Below are 16,385 nucleotides of genomic sequence, written 5' to 3'. Positions count from 1 at the left end.
TCGTGCATTCCTTTTTTCAAACATGGAACCCTTTTTCTAAAGTGCTCCACACCGAAGAAATAATGACTGACAGAGGGTCAAAAACCGACTAGCATACACTCACACGTGTGAGTTTAGATTTTCAGAAAACTGAGAAACTGGCTCCCTTCCATTCACCAACTGTTCCAACTGTTTTTCCCGGCAAACAGCAGCCAAAGTTCAATCTCAAGGCAACCGAGTGGAACCTCGCACGTCAGGTCGAGTAAATCTATCATCGGACAACAATATTCAGCAGCAGAGTGCGCACCACAATTTTCACACTTCAGACCGTCGGACTCGGGTTTTTACTGGTACTCGCGATTTCTGGTTCCCTTCGATTCCTTCTCATTCCTGCTCCCGTTTCCCGACGGCACGGAATAACAACACACAACAGTTCAGAGCAGACAAATCAAGTGATAAATTATCTCGGTATTACTTCGTTGTTCTCGCGGAAATCACAGGACCCATTTAGACAGCGAAGAATCGGTGCGAATATTCGCACCGGCCCCTCAAGCAAATCCACTACGTTTTGGGTTTGAAAAATTGCCAGTCTCGGCGGACCAGCTTCCTCGTGAACCAGCAAACACAAAGCCCGAAGACAGCTTCTCACATTTCAAACCATCGGAGAAACCGTCTTCTTCACCGTCAACCATAATCCGAACGGTCGTACCCAGCTCTCCCGACGACCAGTTAATCCACTTCGCTTTGTTTGTTTCTTGTCACGAAATGTTCCAACGGGGGCAGCTGTTGGGTCATTAATCTTCCATAAAATAAAAAAAAACGCACTTTGCAATCCGCCCTTCGTGACACGTGTATTCGCGGTTCCGATCGTAACACGGCAATCGGCGAACTCGAACTCGTGGTTTCGATTCTCGGTTTTCGGTTACGGTTTTCGACGCGGTGTGTGTGTGAGTGGTAATCGGTAATGCGACACACTGGTCCGAACTGCACCGGTTCGTCCCCCGACAGCGACTGAAGTTCCGCGGACTGATTTTCCAAAAAACCTGCAACAACTGGGAACTCTCTGAGACTCACTGAACTCATCGTCTCAGCGGGACCAGCGCGGTGATCCCTGGCCACACGAACTGGACGGAAGGAAGCAAGAACAGGCGGGAGGAGGCGGTGCGGTGCTGCGACGTTAAATATTACCCACGGGGCCGAAAAATTGAGAGGTTTTCCAACCAAGATTTTCACCGTTTCTGCCGTGTTGCGATCGTATATTATATCAGCCGGCATCGACCGCCCCGTCTCCGACACCGTCGCCTCCGATTGGCCACCAGAAGAGCAGTTTTCATATTTATGTTTCCTTTTGGAGCCGGCTCAGTGAGGTGACGAAGTGCGGGGTTCGGCTGTTTGTTTTCTTTATTTTCCACGGCTTTATCCGATGAAAGTGCAGAGCAGTTTTTTCGGAACGTCTGATGATTTTTTTTTCCAGTTCAGAACCAGGTCGGTCGATGCGCCAAGATATCGGCGTGTGGTTTTTTTTCTGTTTCCTTTACCAGCGAAGTGCCTGGAGAAAAGACTTGGCATACGTAGGATTGGAATTAGTTGGGGTGGGAAGCAAGTAATAAATACCTAACCGACCTATGTAAATGTAAAGTTTCTGTCAACAACTATCGTTTTCGTATCTTTACAACAAATGTTGCCGGATGATTCATTCCATTCCCGGTCTATTTGATCTTTGTTCTCGGTTCCTGAGATCTCGAAGCAACTGAGAACAGTCATTTTCCGATTAGGACTGGTTCAACAGTAAAATCCTGCTTGAATGTTTTATTTGTTAATTTTGAAAACAGCAGATTTCTAAATTATTCTTTCTCTGCTTTGTGACAGAGACGAAATCTGGTTCTCATATGTTACCATGGTATTTGTTATAGTATGGATCACCCTGATGGGCATAACGTATGAAGGAATAGGCTTAGTTAGTCGCACAGATAACCGTGTAAAAAACACCGCAAACTAAAGAAATTTTTTCTGACGCCGAATGTCTTAGAATTGCATGAAAATTTCATATCTGGTGTAATCTCGGAATTTTTTAATAAGAATCGACTCTGGAACTTGGAAAAATTCTGAGATTTCCAAAATAGAAATTTTTTTAAGCCAAATTACTTAAAAATTGCATTTAACGTCGAGATTTGGTGCGATCTGAAATTTTTTTTTGACGAGAAAAAAATCAAAAATCATATTTGACTTTAAAAAAAATCAGACTCGATGTTTTATGTATTTCTAAGAAAACCGGACCGCGTAGCTTCAAAAATCCGTGTAAAAAACCGCTCAACTTCATAATTCCGATTATTTTTATATTTTACTATGAAAAAACTAATTCGGAAGATTTTTAACGATGTTGGCATCGTACTTTAAACGACGAATTGAAATTTTATACATCTGTCATCGTGTAATTCCGGAGCCAGGAGTCGCATATGAACAAAATTCCGGAGATGCGAAGGTAACTTTTTATTGAAACCTAAGTTTGCAAAAATCTGTCAAGCCATTTCCGATCTAAGTGAGTTATATTTTGGAATATACGACCACTATTTCTGGTGCTTCCAGGATCGAAAACCAGGATAGCCGGAATCGGTTCGTTTGGCAGTCCAATGATGATAACTGTCGATTGGAATAGCTATGAGTCTAGTTTAGATTTTTGTCGTGAATACGATTTACTTTAATATGGGGCGCCTTTCCTAAATATATTTCTAATTCAAACAGCCAAAAACCAAGCAGATTCTAAGAAATTTTGTTATATTGTTTCCTCTTATTTTTAATTTATGACCCATGCATTGCTATATGTTTCCAATACAACAATTTTCCAAATATATTTTATCCAATTTTCATTGGATATTTTACATGTTATACGTCGATCGTTGTCATCATTTTACTTACAGTATCATGAAAATGCAATTATTCCAAATTTTTGGTAAGATTCGACATAAATATATTTCTTTTATGTTTGTTTATCTTGTTTATAATAATAAGGTATAGAATTCGCTTAAACAAAAGAAAAAAATTCCTAAGTGTGCAAAAGCATGTCAGTTTAAACGTATTCACGTCATCCAGTTATGTCTCTGACATTACCCACCCGTCTTTTTTTAACGTTTTTTGCTTTGCCGCTCAGATAGACGGCATTGTAATTCCGGAATGAGAAATCGGATTCGAATGAAGTTCCACGAGTTTTGTATGGGTCTATCAGACCTTTCATTAAAACCTATCACGCCATCTTTGAGAAAAGTGCGAAAATAATATGAAATTGAAATTTTACACTTGTAACCCTGCAATTCCGAAACCGGAAATCGGAACCAATTTTTCATGAGGCTGAAAGCTTTCATTTCCTAAAGAAGTAGGTGCGTAGTTATTTTGCGAATTTTATCTCTTAAATCCGGAATTGGAAGTCGGATCTGGATGGAAATCAGGAATTTTTCAGTGTGAAAGACAAAGAAAGCACAGGCCATTTACCCTATAAACTTGAAGATGAAGAATTATTGAACGAAAACATTACCCAAACTCAAAGACAAATGGCGGAATGGAATAACGTAAGTTGCCAAGCCTTTTCGGATCGTTTACTCATGGTGGGAATCATAAAAAGGTGAGAAAATGGGTGCCTCATGAACTTATTTGAATCTAAGTTTATGAAATCCGGTTCTGCCATCTCCGAGAAAAGTGAGTGCACAAACAAACACATCCACACATACAGACATTTTGCGTACTACATGAACTTAGTCGAATGGCATAAGACACTTGGCCTTGCGGGCCTTGGCTCAAAAGTTGGTTTTTCGAATTTTTTCTATATGAGAAAGACAAAAACATTCGGAAATCGAACTTGAAACTATTCCGAAACCCCCGATTATCTCGTCAACATTACCAGGTTTTCACATCTACCCAATCAGTGAAGTTCTTCTCTACAAGTCAATTGAAACGAATGATAGTCGGAAGGCGCCTATTCGGGAGTGTATGACGGGCGATTGGGGCAAAAATTGTCATCTGAGTTCAAAAATGATATTCTTGGTCGCTTCCGCTGTGTATACCGGGCCGTTGTAGTGCTGCAAAATGACTCTCATGTATTGTGAAGGCATTCTGGTCGTTTTTCGAACAATGAATGCTAACTTATAAGAAAAATCATGTAAGTTTACGTCTCGATAGATGCACATAAAAGGAGCGTCACAATTCATCTAAATTTACAACCCAAAGCATGCAAAACTGAATCTTGCTACTGACTTTAGAGCTGATTTATCTGAATTTTACATCGGAACTAATGTAAAATTTAATTTTATAGGTTATGATCTGTCACCGGCTAGAACAATGCTAGTATGCTTGGATTTAAGTCATGTTTAATTCTCAATTTTTCTAAGAGTGTGGTTCAATTTCATAATTTGCGGTCGGTAGCGATTAGTATATAAAGTTTCCTCTGATTTGAGAAGCTCATAGTACCAGACACAATTTGGATCCTACCAAAAGTAAACGTCGACCCATGATTTTCTGCACTTGAGATTATCAAAATAAGTTCTTTTTTCAGCCACCGTCACGATCCGGAGCTGAAAATCGTTCGTTTCGTGCCGATATGTCAAAATTTTGCTACCGTCCGTTATTCACCTCACAAAGAACCCATTTTCTCACCATCTTAATCATTCCTCTGACGAGTTTAGGTAATGTTTTAGTTCAACAATTTTGCATCTTCAAGTTTATGGGATTGACCTGTGCGTTCTTTTTTTTACACACTGTAATCCCCACTTTTAAATCATTTAAAACAACGTTTATGAGATTTGATGGGACTTAGAGGCACTTTTTTTTCAAAAGAAAATTATGAAAATTTGTAACGATCGAAATGAGGTCAAAATTATCGGAATTCCTCAGCCGTTTTCTAAAATGTAAGGCAATTTTCAGGGGATTTCACGAAAAATCAACAAGCATAGCAAGGATTTGTGACGTGAAATGTGAATTTTGTTTCTAGCATGTATAACGTATGGCCTCTGTCGGGCCTCGGAATGGGCAGGAGCTGTTTCGGGAGGCATTCACTCTTGGAAGTCGAAGGCTCGATGAAGGACTTATCCATTCTGTCACAACCACACATCGCTTGCCATGCCGGAAACTTCTTGTCAAATTTGGACAGTTTTTTCTTCCGGACAGTTCCAGGAACCGCGATTTGGTAACGTTTTTCTTTCAGAAACAACTGTCAATTTTCATCTAAAAAAAATCTTCCTTTGCAGCGTGACAGAAAATGGAAAAACAAAATTGATTCCCAACACACATCTTGGAAATTCAATTCTTGGTAGTAAACTAAAAAAGAATCTTGGTGCTACACTTTTGTGCGAGTTTTTTTTTTGTGAATTTTCAAAGTTTTGCGGTTTTCTATGTGAATTTTCAACGTTATGCAATTTTTTTTATTAAAATAGTCTTTTTGGATGCCCACTTCCAATTTAGAGTCTGAGAATTTCCAAAAAAAATTTTTGAAAACAAATTACAAACAATTTATTTTTGGAAAAACAAATTGCAAAAAAAAGTTTCCACAGTTACGTCAACTCGAACCCGCACCTTTTTTAAGCAAAATCGGTTTTTTCATTTCAACTACGCAACACAGAAAACAACCCAATTGAATGGAATCTCCATACATGCTCAGACTTTGCACGGTCGTTGTTTGGTCCAAGTTTCAGTTTCACTTGTTTGGCATAATTTTGAATTAATCTCAACGAATTGAAGTAATTTCAACGAAAGAGCCATTTTCCCGAATTAAACAATTGTCTTAAACTTGTATAAACATTTATTTTAAACAAATTGAATTAAATGATGGTGGTCGAATTCTTTAAATAATAGATGAAATAATTTTCGTTTTTTTGAAGAATATTTCCTAAATAAACCTTCCGAAATAGATTTTCTAATCATCTCTGAATGAAATTTACTGGAAAGTTAGTTGACTTTGTTAAGTATCAACGCTTATTTTGGAAGGACGCTTTGCTCAGATTCAAAGAAGCCATTAATCTAGCATCGAGATAAGCAACTGTGAGTCACCACGAATAGGTTCTTTAGATGAAGAATTGTAATGTTGGTATAGGAAGTACCATTTCACAGTAAGAAGCAACAGAAATTCCACAGTTAGGAGAAGAAATTGAACGATTCGGTACTTTTTAAGACCAATCAGTCGATCCGAAAGAACTCATTATGATATTTTCTTCCCTTAAAATGAACAAATCTGCGGAAAGAGATCAATTGAATCAGTTTTATTCGTATTCACTAGCTGAGAATGCATTTCAGTAAACTTTTTTTAGAACCTATTCTTAATCCACCTAGTGGTGTGATGATTTCTTTCTTTTGTCACTGACACAACCTCTTTGAAATGTTTCCCGCGGATCCACACGAACCGAAGAATGCGTCCAACATAGATAATAACCAACGCCATCTGGAAGACTCTCATGCTAAATTCAATTCACCGGCCACTACCGATATCCAGCTGGCTGGATTCTCGAGAATCCGCGATCCCGATACCACATTACATGATGATACTATTCTAGTTTTAAGTTAGACGATAATTAAGATTAGGAAATACCCTTGGCATCTTAGAACTTAAGAAGTGTGCCTTAATATTATATTATATTATTGTATAAAAAAACTCTTTGCAACGTGTTTTGTCTTTTATATAAAGACAAATTTTGACAATAATTCGGGCTTATTTTTAATACAAATTAATACAAGCAATACTACATTTGTACTTGATTTTTCACATTGATTTGTCGGTTACGTCAGTTATACGATAATATCTCCGAAACTTGAACTGCCAACCATTTGATCCTCGAACTCTACCTACAACCTAATATAAATCTCGAACGAGCCTAAAAGTAATAGAATCGGTCCTCCATATCCGAGAAAATTCAGCGGGAATGAGCTTTGTCGTTTACGTCACTTATATCATTATATCTGCGAAATCGGAGCTGACAGTCATTTGATCTTCAAATTTGACCAATGGCCCAATAGTAGCTTGCGAACGAACCAAAGCTTGTTGGAAAAGTAGGCTATGTCGTTTACACCACTTATACCATTATATCCACGGGAATACGGAAAGTGACAGCAGCTTGATCTTCGAACTTGACTAACAATATAAAAAGTGTTTAAGTTTGTTGAAATCGGATCACCCATCTTCGAGAAGCAATTCTATTTCCTCTCTAGAGAGAAAGGCAAACAGTAAGAAGACTGCCGCTTACTACTCTCGAATATTAATATCCAACCAAATGGACACTAGCGAATAATAATTGTTCTGAAATTTTGATGAGCCAGCAAATCTACAACGACCAAGACCACCACGGCATCGATTGCAGAATTGTTATAAAAACTTCGGAGGGGTGTGTGTGTAATCTTCGGTGTCAAAACAACAACGATTTTTCAGGGTGATTCATTGATGCCCTGTTGCACAGGCAGGCAGCCAGTAGAAATTGGGTTAAGTCAAACAGTTCCCAAACGCGTTTGCTGTGTTTACAATTCACATTCTCCGTCAGTGTGTTCGCGAAAGACCGTCCGCCCGCCCAAAAGAGCTGCTGTCGAGCGGTTGAGCGGTGGTTGCTTCATAAACATCGTAAAGAATCTTGAAAATCCCGGCCGCAATTCCGATGGGCCCTGACCAGAATAATAGTCGGAGTGTAGTTTTGTTTTTCGGTTTCGGTAAGTTTTACGACAATTTATGATTTTTTCAAGTCATTCTCATCAATTAGAGGACGTAAGCAGATATTGCTAAACAGCAAAAAATGATGCGTTTCGATTGAGTAGCTACTATTATGTTGAAACTGTCAACGATCGTCAGTTTTGACTGACCGGCTGTCACCATAAATTTTTTCCCAGAACATATGCATCAAATCCACCGATTTTGTTTTCGAATGAAAGTGAAACGACCGGCTTTTCAGTTATTATCAGTATTAAAATCGTACGGTTTCTCAAGAGTTTATATGCGACTGTCAAGAGACACATTTTTTCGATAATAGCAAGTCTGCTGACGACTTTCGGAAAAAAGGAAATTAATCTTCACTGCATCTTAAATTAAGAAGTTAAGTTTAAAAGATTTATTTAGACCCGGTTTTAACCTAATTGTAGTCTTATCGCCGGGTTTAAAAATTAAGAACTGTGTTATTTTGATGTAAACATTCAGTGGAACCAGAAACTGTCTAGTCTTGCAGAACTCGATTTTAGGGTTCTGTTCAGTAGACTAATTATAAGTAAAAATGGTCCCGATAGTTTCCATAACCTTCATATGAAAATATATTACAAAGAAAATTGTATCTATTGAATAGCAAGTTATGCTGCATTGGTTAAAATTTTGGATTGATGAGGTTTTGTTCAATTTGAAGTTATTAAAAATGACTTGTTTGGATGACAAGACTTTGTTTTAAATACTGCGTCGTTACACATTTACATTAAAAAAGCGGCACTTGCGAGAGCAAAAAAAAAAAATGACCAACCCAAGAATTACCCATGGTGCGAATTACAGCAATACTGACAAGATAATTCCTTTGAGAGAAAAATCAAACAGTTGTGAGGCGTCGATTTTACATCTCATAGGATCCCAATTTTAAATTTCATGTTGAACGCCGAATCGTATGTCAATTTTCGAATTGTTGATGTGATTAACAGGGTATATTCCAGCTATCCGAACTCCCCGCTGTCGTTCGTTCGAAATAAATTTAGTCAAACGCACTAGCATTTGGGTAAACCGGACTAAACGAATAAACCTAAACAAATGTGATTTCGGTGGAGTGTCTGCCCTCCTTGCAGTAATCGGATGCTTCTATTCGATGGATAGCCAGTGCGCTTGCGACCTTCAGCCGCGTTAGTTTGATTTATCTATCACTTATCAATTTCATAAATAAATATAAAGATTTGTTGAAGATCCCTACTATGTTGGGACAAGTAAGATTTGTTAATATTTATCGGTTAGTCGGGCGCAGATTGACTAATACGGTTTCACTGCTTCGTTCTTATTCGTTAACTGCCGTTCGTTCGAATCTTACTAAGGTAAGGCAAATGCCGAAGCGGTTACAGGTTAATACGACAGAAAGCTGCTTCCGATTGGTCATTGGGTGACTCGAACTACGTCACCGAATTTGGAGTTGGATTTGAATTAGGATTAGATCTTGAACGTCGAACTCGGCCCAGAACTTAAATTTTTACTTAACCTTGAAGGTACCTTGAATTTGCACTTGAATTTGGTAGATGATTCGGACTTAGATTTAAGTTAAGCTCTCGACTTGGACTAGGAACTTGGACTTGAATTTGTATTTCAACTAGAACTTGAGGTGGAACTCGAACATTGTTCTTGAACTTGGATTTTGAGTTGAAACTCGGGCCAGAACTGAGATTACTGATACTTGGACTGGGACTTGAATTCGGATATGGATATGAACTCCAACATTGAGTTGAACTTGGAATAGGACTTAGACTTGAACTGGGGCATGGGTTTGGATTTGAACTTGGATATGATCATCGACATAGTCAAGGACTTAAATCGGGACTTGAATCGGACTTGAACTCGGACTTGGACTACGACTTGGACTTGGACTTGAACTTAAATATGAACCTGAACAAGGACCTCGACTTGAACTTAGACTAGGACTTGAACTTAAACTAGACATTTAGATCAATCTGGAACTTTGACTTGGATTTGGACTTGGATATGGACATGGACTTGGACTTGAAGTTAGATTTGGGCTTGAAGTAGAACTTTAGATTGAACTCGTAGATTGACTTGAACTTGGAATAGGATTTAGACTTGGCCTGGGACTTGAACTTGGATTCGGTCTTGAACTTGGATGTGGACATGCACATGAACAAGGACTTAAATCGGGACTTAGATTTGGACTTGAACTTGAACTTAAATATGGACGTAGACAAGGACTTAAATTTGGGCTTGAACTTGAAGTTGGATTTGGACTTGAACTAGAACTATATGGATATGGACATGGACTAGAACTTGAGGTGAAACTCGAACATTGACTTGAACTGGAAGTAGGATTTGGATTTGGACTTGGACTTGAACTTGGAGTTGGACATAGACAAGGACGTAAACTGGGACTTGGATTTGAACTCGGACTGGGACTGGAATTTAAATGCAGTCGTGGACAAGGACTTGAACTAGCACTTGGACTTGAACTTGAACTGGACCTTAAGCTCAAGCTGAAACTTTAAATTGGATTTAAACTTGTACTTAGATATGGACATGGACTAAAACTTGGTTTTGGATTGAGCTTGGACTTGAACACGGACGTGGATTTGGACTTAGGCTAGGAATTGAAATTAGACTTAGACATGGACAAGGACTTGATTTGGATTTGGACTTGAATTTGGTTTTGGACTTGGACATGAACTTGGAATTAGATTTGGACTTGATCTTGATCATAGACTTGATCTAGGACTGGCACTTTGATTTGAATCTGGATTCGGGCTTGGACTTGTACTTGGACTTGTATTCGGACATAGACAAGGACTTAGGAATTGGATATGGGCTTGAATGTGGATTTAAACTAGGACTCGACATTTATGTTGGACTTGATCTAAGGTTGGGACTCTGACTTGGATTTGGGATTGAAATTAGATTTAGAATTGGACATGGACTTGAACTTGGACTTGGTTTTGAACTTGAAGCTGCATTTGGACTTGAACAAGAACTTGAGGTAGAACTCGAACATGGACTTGAACTTGGAATAGGATTTGGACTTGGACTGGAACTTGGACTTGAACTTGAACTTGAACTTGGATATGGACATGGACAAAGACTTAAACTGGGACTTGGATTTGAACTTGGACTTGAACTGGGACTTGAACTTAAATGCAGTCGTGGACAAGGACTTAGACTAGGACTTGGACTTGGACTTGGACTTGGACTTGAACTTGAACTAGACCTTGAGCTCAAGTTGGAACTTTGAATTGGATTTGGACTTATACTTGGATATGGACATGGACTGGGACTTGAACTCGGACTTAGAATTAGACTTAGACATGGACAAGGACTGACTTGGACAGGGACTTGACTTGGACTTGGATTTGATTTGGTTTTGGGCAAGGACTTAGGAATTTGATAAGGGTTTGAATTTCGATGTAAACTGACATTTATGTTGGACTTCTTTCAGGGTTGGGACTTTAACTTGAACTTAGATTTGGGATTGGACTTAAATTTAGAAGTGGGCATGGACTTGGACTTGGATTTAGACTTGAACTAGAACTCGAGGTTGAACTCGAACATTGACTTGAACTTGGAATATGATTTGGACTTGGACTTGAACATGGATATGGACATGGACAAGGACAAGGACATAAACTGGGGCTTGGATTTGAACTTGGACTTGAACTTAAATGCCGTCGTGGACAAGAACTTGGACTTAGACTAGGAATGGAATTAGACCTTAAGCTCAAGCTGGAACTTTGAATTAAATTTGGACTTGTACTTGGACTTGGTCTTGGACCTGGACCTGGACCTGGACCTGGACCTGGACCTGGACCTGGACCTGGACCTGGACCTGGACCTGGACCTGGACCTGGACCTGGACCTGGACCTGGACCTGGACCTGGACCTGGACCTGGACCTGGACCTGGACCTGGACCTGGACCTGGACCTGGACCTGGACCTGGACCTGGACCTGGACCTGGACCTGGACCTGGACCTGGACCTGGACCTGGACCTGGACCTGGACCTGGACCTGGACCTGGACCTGGACCTGGACCTGGACCTGGACCTGGACCTGGACCTGGACCTGGACCTGGACCTGGACCTGGACCTGGACCTGGACCTGGACCTGGACCTGGACCTGGACCTGGACCTGGACCTGGACCTGGACCTGGACCTGGGCCTGGACCTGGACCTGGACCTGGACCTGGACCTGAACCTGGACCTGGACCTGGACCTGGGCCTGGACCTGGACCTGGACCTGGACCTGGACCTGGACTTGTCCAAAGTACTGGACTTGAACTTAGACTTGGACTAGAATGGGACTTAAGCTAGGACTTGGACTCGGGCTTGGATTCGAACATGGACTTGATTTTGGATTTAAGCTAGAACTTGATCTTTGTCTTGAACTTGATCTAGGGCTGGGATTTTGACTAGAACTTGGATTTGGGCTTGGACTTCGACTTGAGCTCGGACATAGACAAGGACTTGGAATTGGGCTTGGGCTTGAATTTGGATTTCAACTAGCACTTGACTTTCATATTGGACTTGATTTAGGGCTGGGATTTTGACCTGAGCTTGAACTTGGATTTGGTATTGGATTTGTACTTGGACTTGGACTTGAACTTAAATATAGACTTGGACTTGGACATGGACAAGGACTTGGACTCTATGATACCAAGGGCAGACCTAGACCTTGATTCAAACTTGGAGCCAGGAATTGGAATTGAATTTGGATTTGAACTAGAACTAGAGCTTGAGGTCGTATTTTGACTTGGATTTGGACTTAAACTGTTCTGAGTAAGGAATATAACTTGGATATTGATTTGGACTGGAACTTGGATTTAAACTTGGGCTTAGACTTGGGACTTAAACTTGGATTTAGACTTGGGACTTAAACTTAGACTTTGCCTTGGAGTTATACCTGAACTTAGATTCGGACTAGAATTTAAGGTGGAGCTTGAACTTTTACTTGTATTTGGACTTTGAGTTGAATGACTTGGACCAAAACTGATTGAGTGGCTTGTGATTCAACTGATTGAGTGACTTGTGATTACTTCAACTGAACTAGACCTTGAGCTTAGGTAAAACTTTTATTTGGGTTTGTACCTGGACTTTTTAGTCTTGACGTTGGACTTTGACTTTTATTTGAACTTGGAATGGAACTTAGGCTTAGATTAGGACTTGAAGACAGAACTTCTTCGTTTTACGAATTGCGTTGTCTAGAGAAAGTACGCTATCGGCAACAACTGTCACTACGAATGATATCCAAGTAGCCAGAAAGAAGAATTCTGACCGATTCTTGAGATCGGCATACAAAAATTTTGATTGATTGTTTCAATGTTCTGTTCCGTAATTCGCTGAAATAGTATTTTGATATCTTGGTGAAGTGATGAAATCGGCAAATACGTTTACCGAGATTTTGTACAGTTTGGCAGATTTTAACCGAAGTTCGGCAAGATGCTTGTCAGCTAATGTCACTTGTCGATTCTAGATCGCACTAGGTCGCCATTTTTTCTGGGTTTTGAAAGATATAAAATTTAGGATTGAAGAGAATCTGATACATTTTACCGAGATGATTACCGGGCTCTTGACTCTCGGCTATTTTTTCGCCGAGATTCAGCAATAAAATTGTTTTTGTTTTCGTAATGATTACTCATGGGAACTATGTTTCAAGAGAAATTATGACAGTTAAAAGATGAAACGTTACGTCAAAACAGCGAAACTAAACAAATTGGATCCACTCATCGTTTCTGGTTTTCTGGTTTCCGAAATTCACGGCCTGCTGATTCTCGAATCCATTAAAATAGTTGGCTCCAAAAGCCGAACCGAAAAAAAAAACGAAACCCGCACCCTCGAAATATGACGCCAACTGCAGCGCAAAACAAAGTGCGCCAATTTCGCCAGCCGTACGGTGCTTACAAAATACCGGCAGTGTTTTGAGCCGGCAAAAACAAATCTTCCGGAGCCGCGTATCGTGGCTGTGTTGTTCGCCGGAGTGTGGGTGTGTGTGTGCGTGTGTGCAAGCACGATGAGAACGGCGCAATGTCGAGCTAAAATTAACTCCGAGGATACTAAATTTGGAAATGTTTTGCGAATTTCCTATCCATCGCGCCGCCGTCACTCTGTGAAACTCTCTGTGAAACCCCAGGCTGTGTGTGCGCGCGCGAAAAAAAGAAAAACCTCCACTGGTGTGCCGATGGAAACTAACACACACACACACGGGGTCCTCGGTTTCATCCGGAGCGGGTGGAAATTGTTTCTTTTCTGGGACATGTGGAAAATTTGCTACATTGCAGCGCAAAAAACACGCGGTTCTCGGGTTCCTTCGCCGATGCCCCAGATCGATTCCTGTCCTGCATTAACAAAACTGCGGGAAGGAACACCGCAGCAAAGTCTCACGGGAAAACGCTTTGACGGATGGGCGACTGAATTGGTTATTGGTTTTTGTCCAAAAATAATGTATGAACACACCAACTGTAAAAACAGACGGGTTTAATGGCTGCGCGCATGTGTCTGTGTCAAGAGTTTTTTTTCTGTCGAATTTGGCTGACGCCCCGCGGGAAAAACTGCGCCGAGAGCGTGAGAAAACGCAAAAGCACTCCTAGTTTCAATGGGTTTTCTTCTCTCGTTCTTTCCTTCTGTCGATCCCTCTCCTTTTGCCTCGTGGCACTTAAGACAACCGGGTGGTGCCAAACTGTAGGTCATTTCTGACAGTTCATCATGTTTATTTACTTTGAAAACCTCTGTCATTACTACTGAACCCAAAATATGGTCAGGTGTGATGAAACTCACACACACACACACACTCTCACTCAGCAACGATCTTTAACGACTTAAAACTAAACACCAGTGGAACAGAATTTTCTAATAGATTACATAAAAAAAGCGTAATCCACATCTATTTTTATCCATCCGTCTGCAATGATGAGCAGAGCAGACTGACTACTGCTCCACTGCCAGTGCCCCGCCATCGGCCGACGACGACCAAACGAACAGTCGTTGATAGGGACGCGAGGAGAGAGAGAGAGAGAGAGTGGAAATTTAAAAAAAAAAAAGAACACAGACAGTTGGTGTAAAATTTTCTGTTTCCCGAGATAAGAAAATCGTTCCCATCGTTAGTCGTTACTTTGCTACGTTATATCGTTCCCAGTAGGGTGTAGCTCTACCGTTCGAAGGGATTTTTTTCGAAACTTGGATGAATCATATCAATTTTGAGTAGGTTTTTTTTGTCAAAATTTTGATGAGACCCATAATCTTTAAAGACGTTTTTGGGCACTGCACTGCACTTTAAATAATGTTGTTAAACTGCTAGGTGACAATTGCAACTCAATTGGAACTGCTAATGCCCCGATGAGACGAAGACGAAACGTATAACTTTTAAATGTATAAGTATAGGATTTCAAACTCACTACTTAATACGTCAATTGGATGTCGCTCTCGGTAACTAATGTAAAGTTTTAGGAAAATTTCGTTCTTCAAAATTTATCTCTGACTTGGTATTTAAAATCCCGGGTAGGCGGTTCAATGTATATGGCGATAGTCTTACAAGCCAGCTGTCGTATGGTCGAATCTCGACCGGGAAGGATTCTTAGTGTCAGTAGGATCGTAGTATAAGTGATGCAATGATTTTGTACGCGAAGAATCAGCTGATGAAAGAGATAGGACAAATTCCACAAAAGGAATGTAATACCAAGACTTTACTTCTGGTATATAAAATCGCAATCTAACATTAGACCTATGTTAAATACTCAGAATGAATAAAAACAATTGCATTCTCATTGGATCTTTGCGCGAAAGAGTCGAGTAATAAATTTATTAAAACGGGATTTTGCTTTTGAATGTTTTAAGTAGCCTAAAATTTCTGTTAAAACCTAGCAGAAAGATAATGCCTTTCTCTTGTTATTCTGACAGTCGCATAAAAATCTATTTTTTTCATTAAAATAATTTTTGGACATGAATATAGGATTATTTTGCGACACAAATTCGTTCCTATATCACTCTTGCAGCCAAAAGTAACAATAATAAAACATTTGAATGTGATCAGTAGTCATTTTCTGCAAAAAAAAATGTAGGCATAGAAAAAAACGTAATTTGTCGGTTACGTCACTTATACCATTATGTATCCAGAAACAGCCACTTGATCTTCGAGCTTAACTCACAACCGACGATTAGTTTTAGTAGTATGTTAGTATCCGCTCAGTCATCCTCCTAGTCAAAATCGATCCAGATTTCTCCAAGAAAATTTAGTGAAGATAAAACACTAAGAACCGTATCTCCGGAACCAGGAGTTTGATCCGAATGAAAATTTGGATATTCTTATGGCATATTGAGACCTTTCAATTGAGTCTAGGATGGTGAAAATCGGTTTAGCCAACTCAGAAAAAAGTGAGTGAAATTATGTTATTTTCACTTTTTTGGAGCACATCACCCTTTAATTCCGGAACCGGTAGTCGATTCCAAATGAAATTCAGGAGCTTTATATGGGATCATGAGACCTTTCATTTAAATCTAACTTGTGAAAATCGGTTCGGCCACCTCCGAGAAAAGTGAGTGACAATATTTGTGTGTGTGACAAATATTATCACTCACATTTGCTCAGTTCGTCGAGTTGAGTCGAATGGTATATGACATCGGTTTAAATGTCGGTTTTCACAGTGGCTGTATAGCATTTCTATATGAGAAAGGCAACATTGATGTGGTCATCGAAAGTTCAGTTAACTAAGTGCTCACAAGTTCCTAC

At 39.9% G+C, this 16,385-nt stretch overlaps 1 protein-coding gene across 18 annotated transcripts in view; it reads right to left on the bottom strand.

The window, feature by feature from the left end:
- LOC131426206 (tropomodulin) overlaps positions 1-16,385 on the bottom strand; it is a 147,466-nt gene that overhangs the window by 109,203 nt on the left and 21,878 nt on the right. The window contains exon 1 of one of the 18 annotated variants that reach the window (XM_058588770.1): positions 689-978. The exons of the other annotated variants lie outside the window; for them this stretch is intronic. The gene's annotated coding sequence lies outside the window, so the exon portion shown is untranslated. Of the gene's footprint in view, positions 1-688; positions 979-16,385 lie in introns of those variants that run through there. 18 annotated transcript variants of the gene reach the window in all.

Source organism: Malaya genurostris, chromosome 1 (assembly GCF_030247185.1).
Source record: "Malaya genurostris strain Urasoe2022 chromosome 1, Malgen_1.1, whole genome shotgun sequence".
Taxonomy (NCBI): domain Eukaryota; kingdom Metazoa; phylum Arthropoda; class Insecta; order Diptera; family Culicidae; genus Malaya; species Malaya genurostris.
Note: the sequence above shows the minus strand (reverse complement) of the source record. Positions and strands in the feature narration are given on the sequence as shown.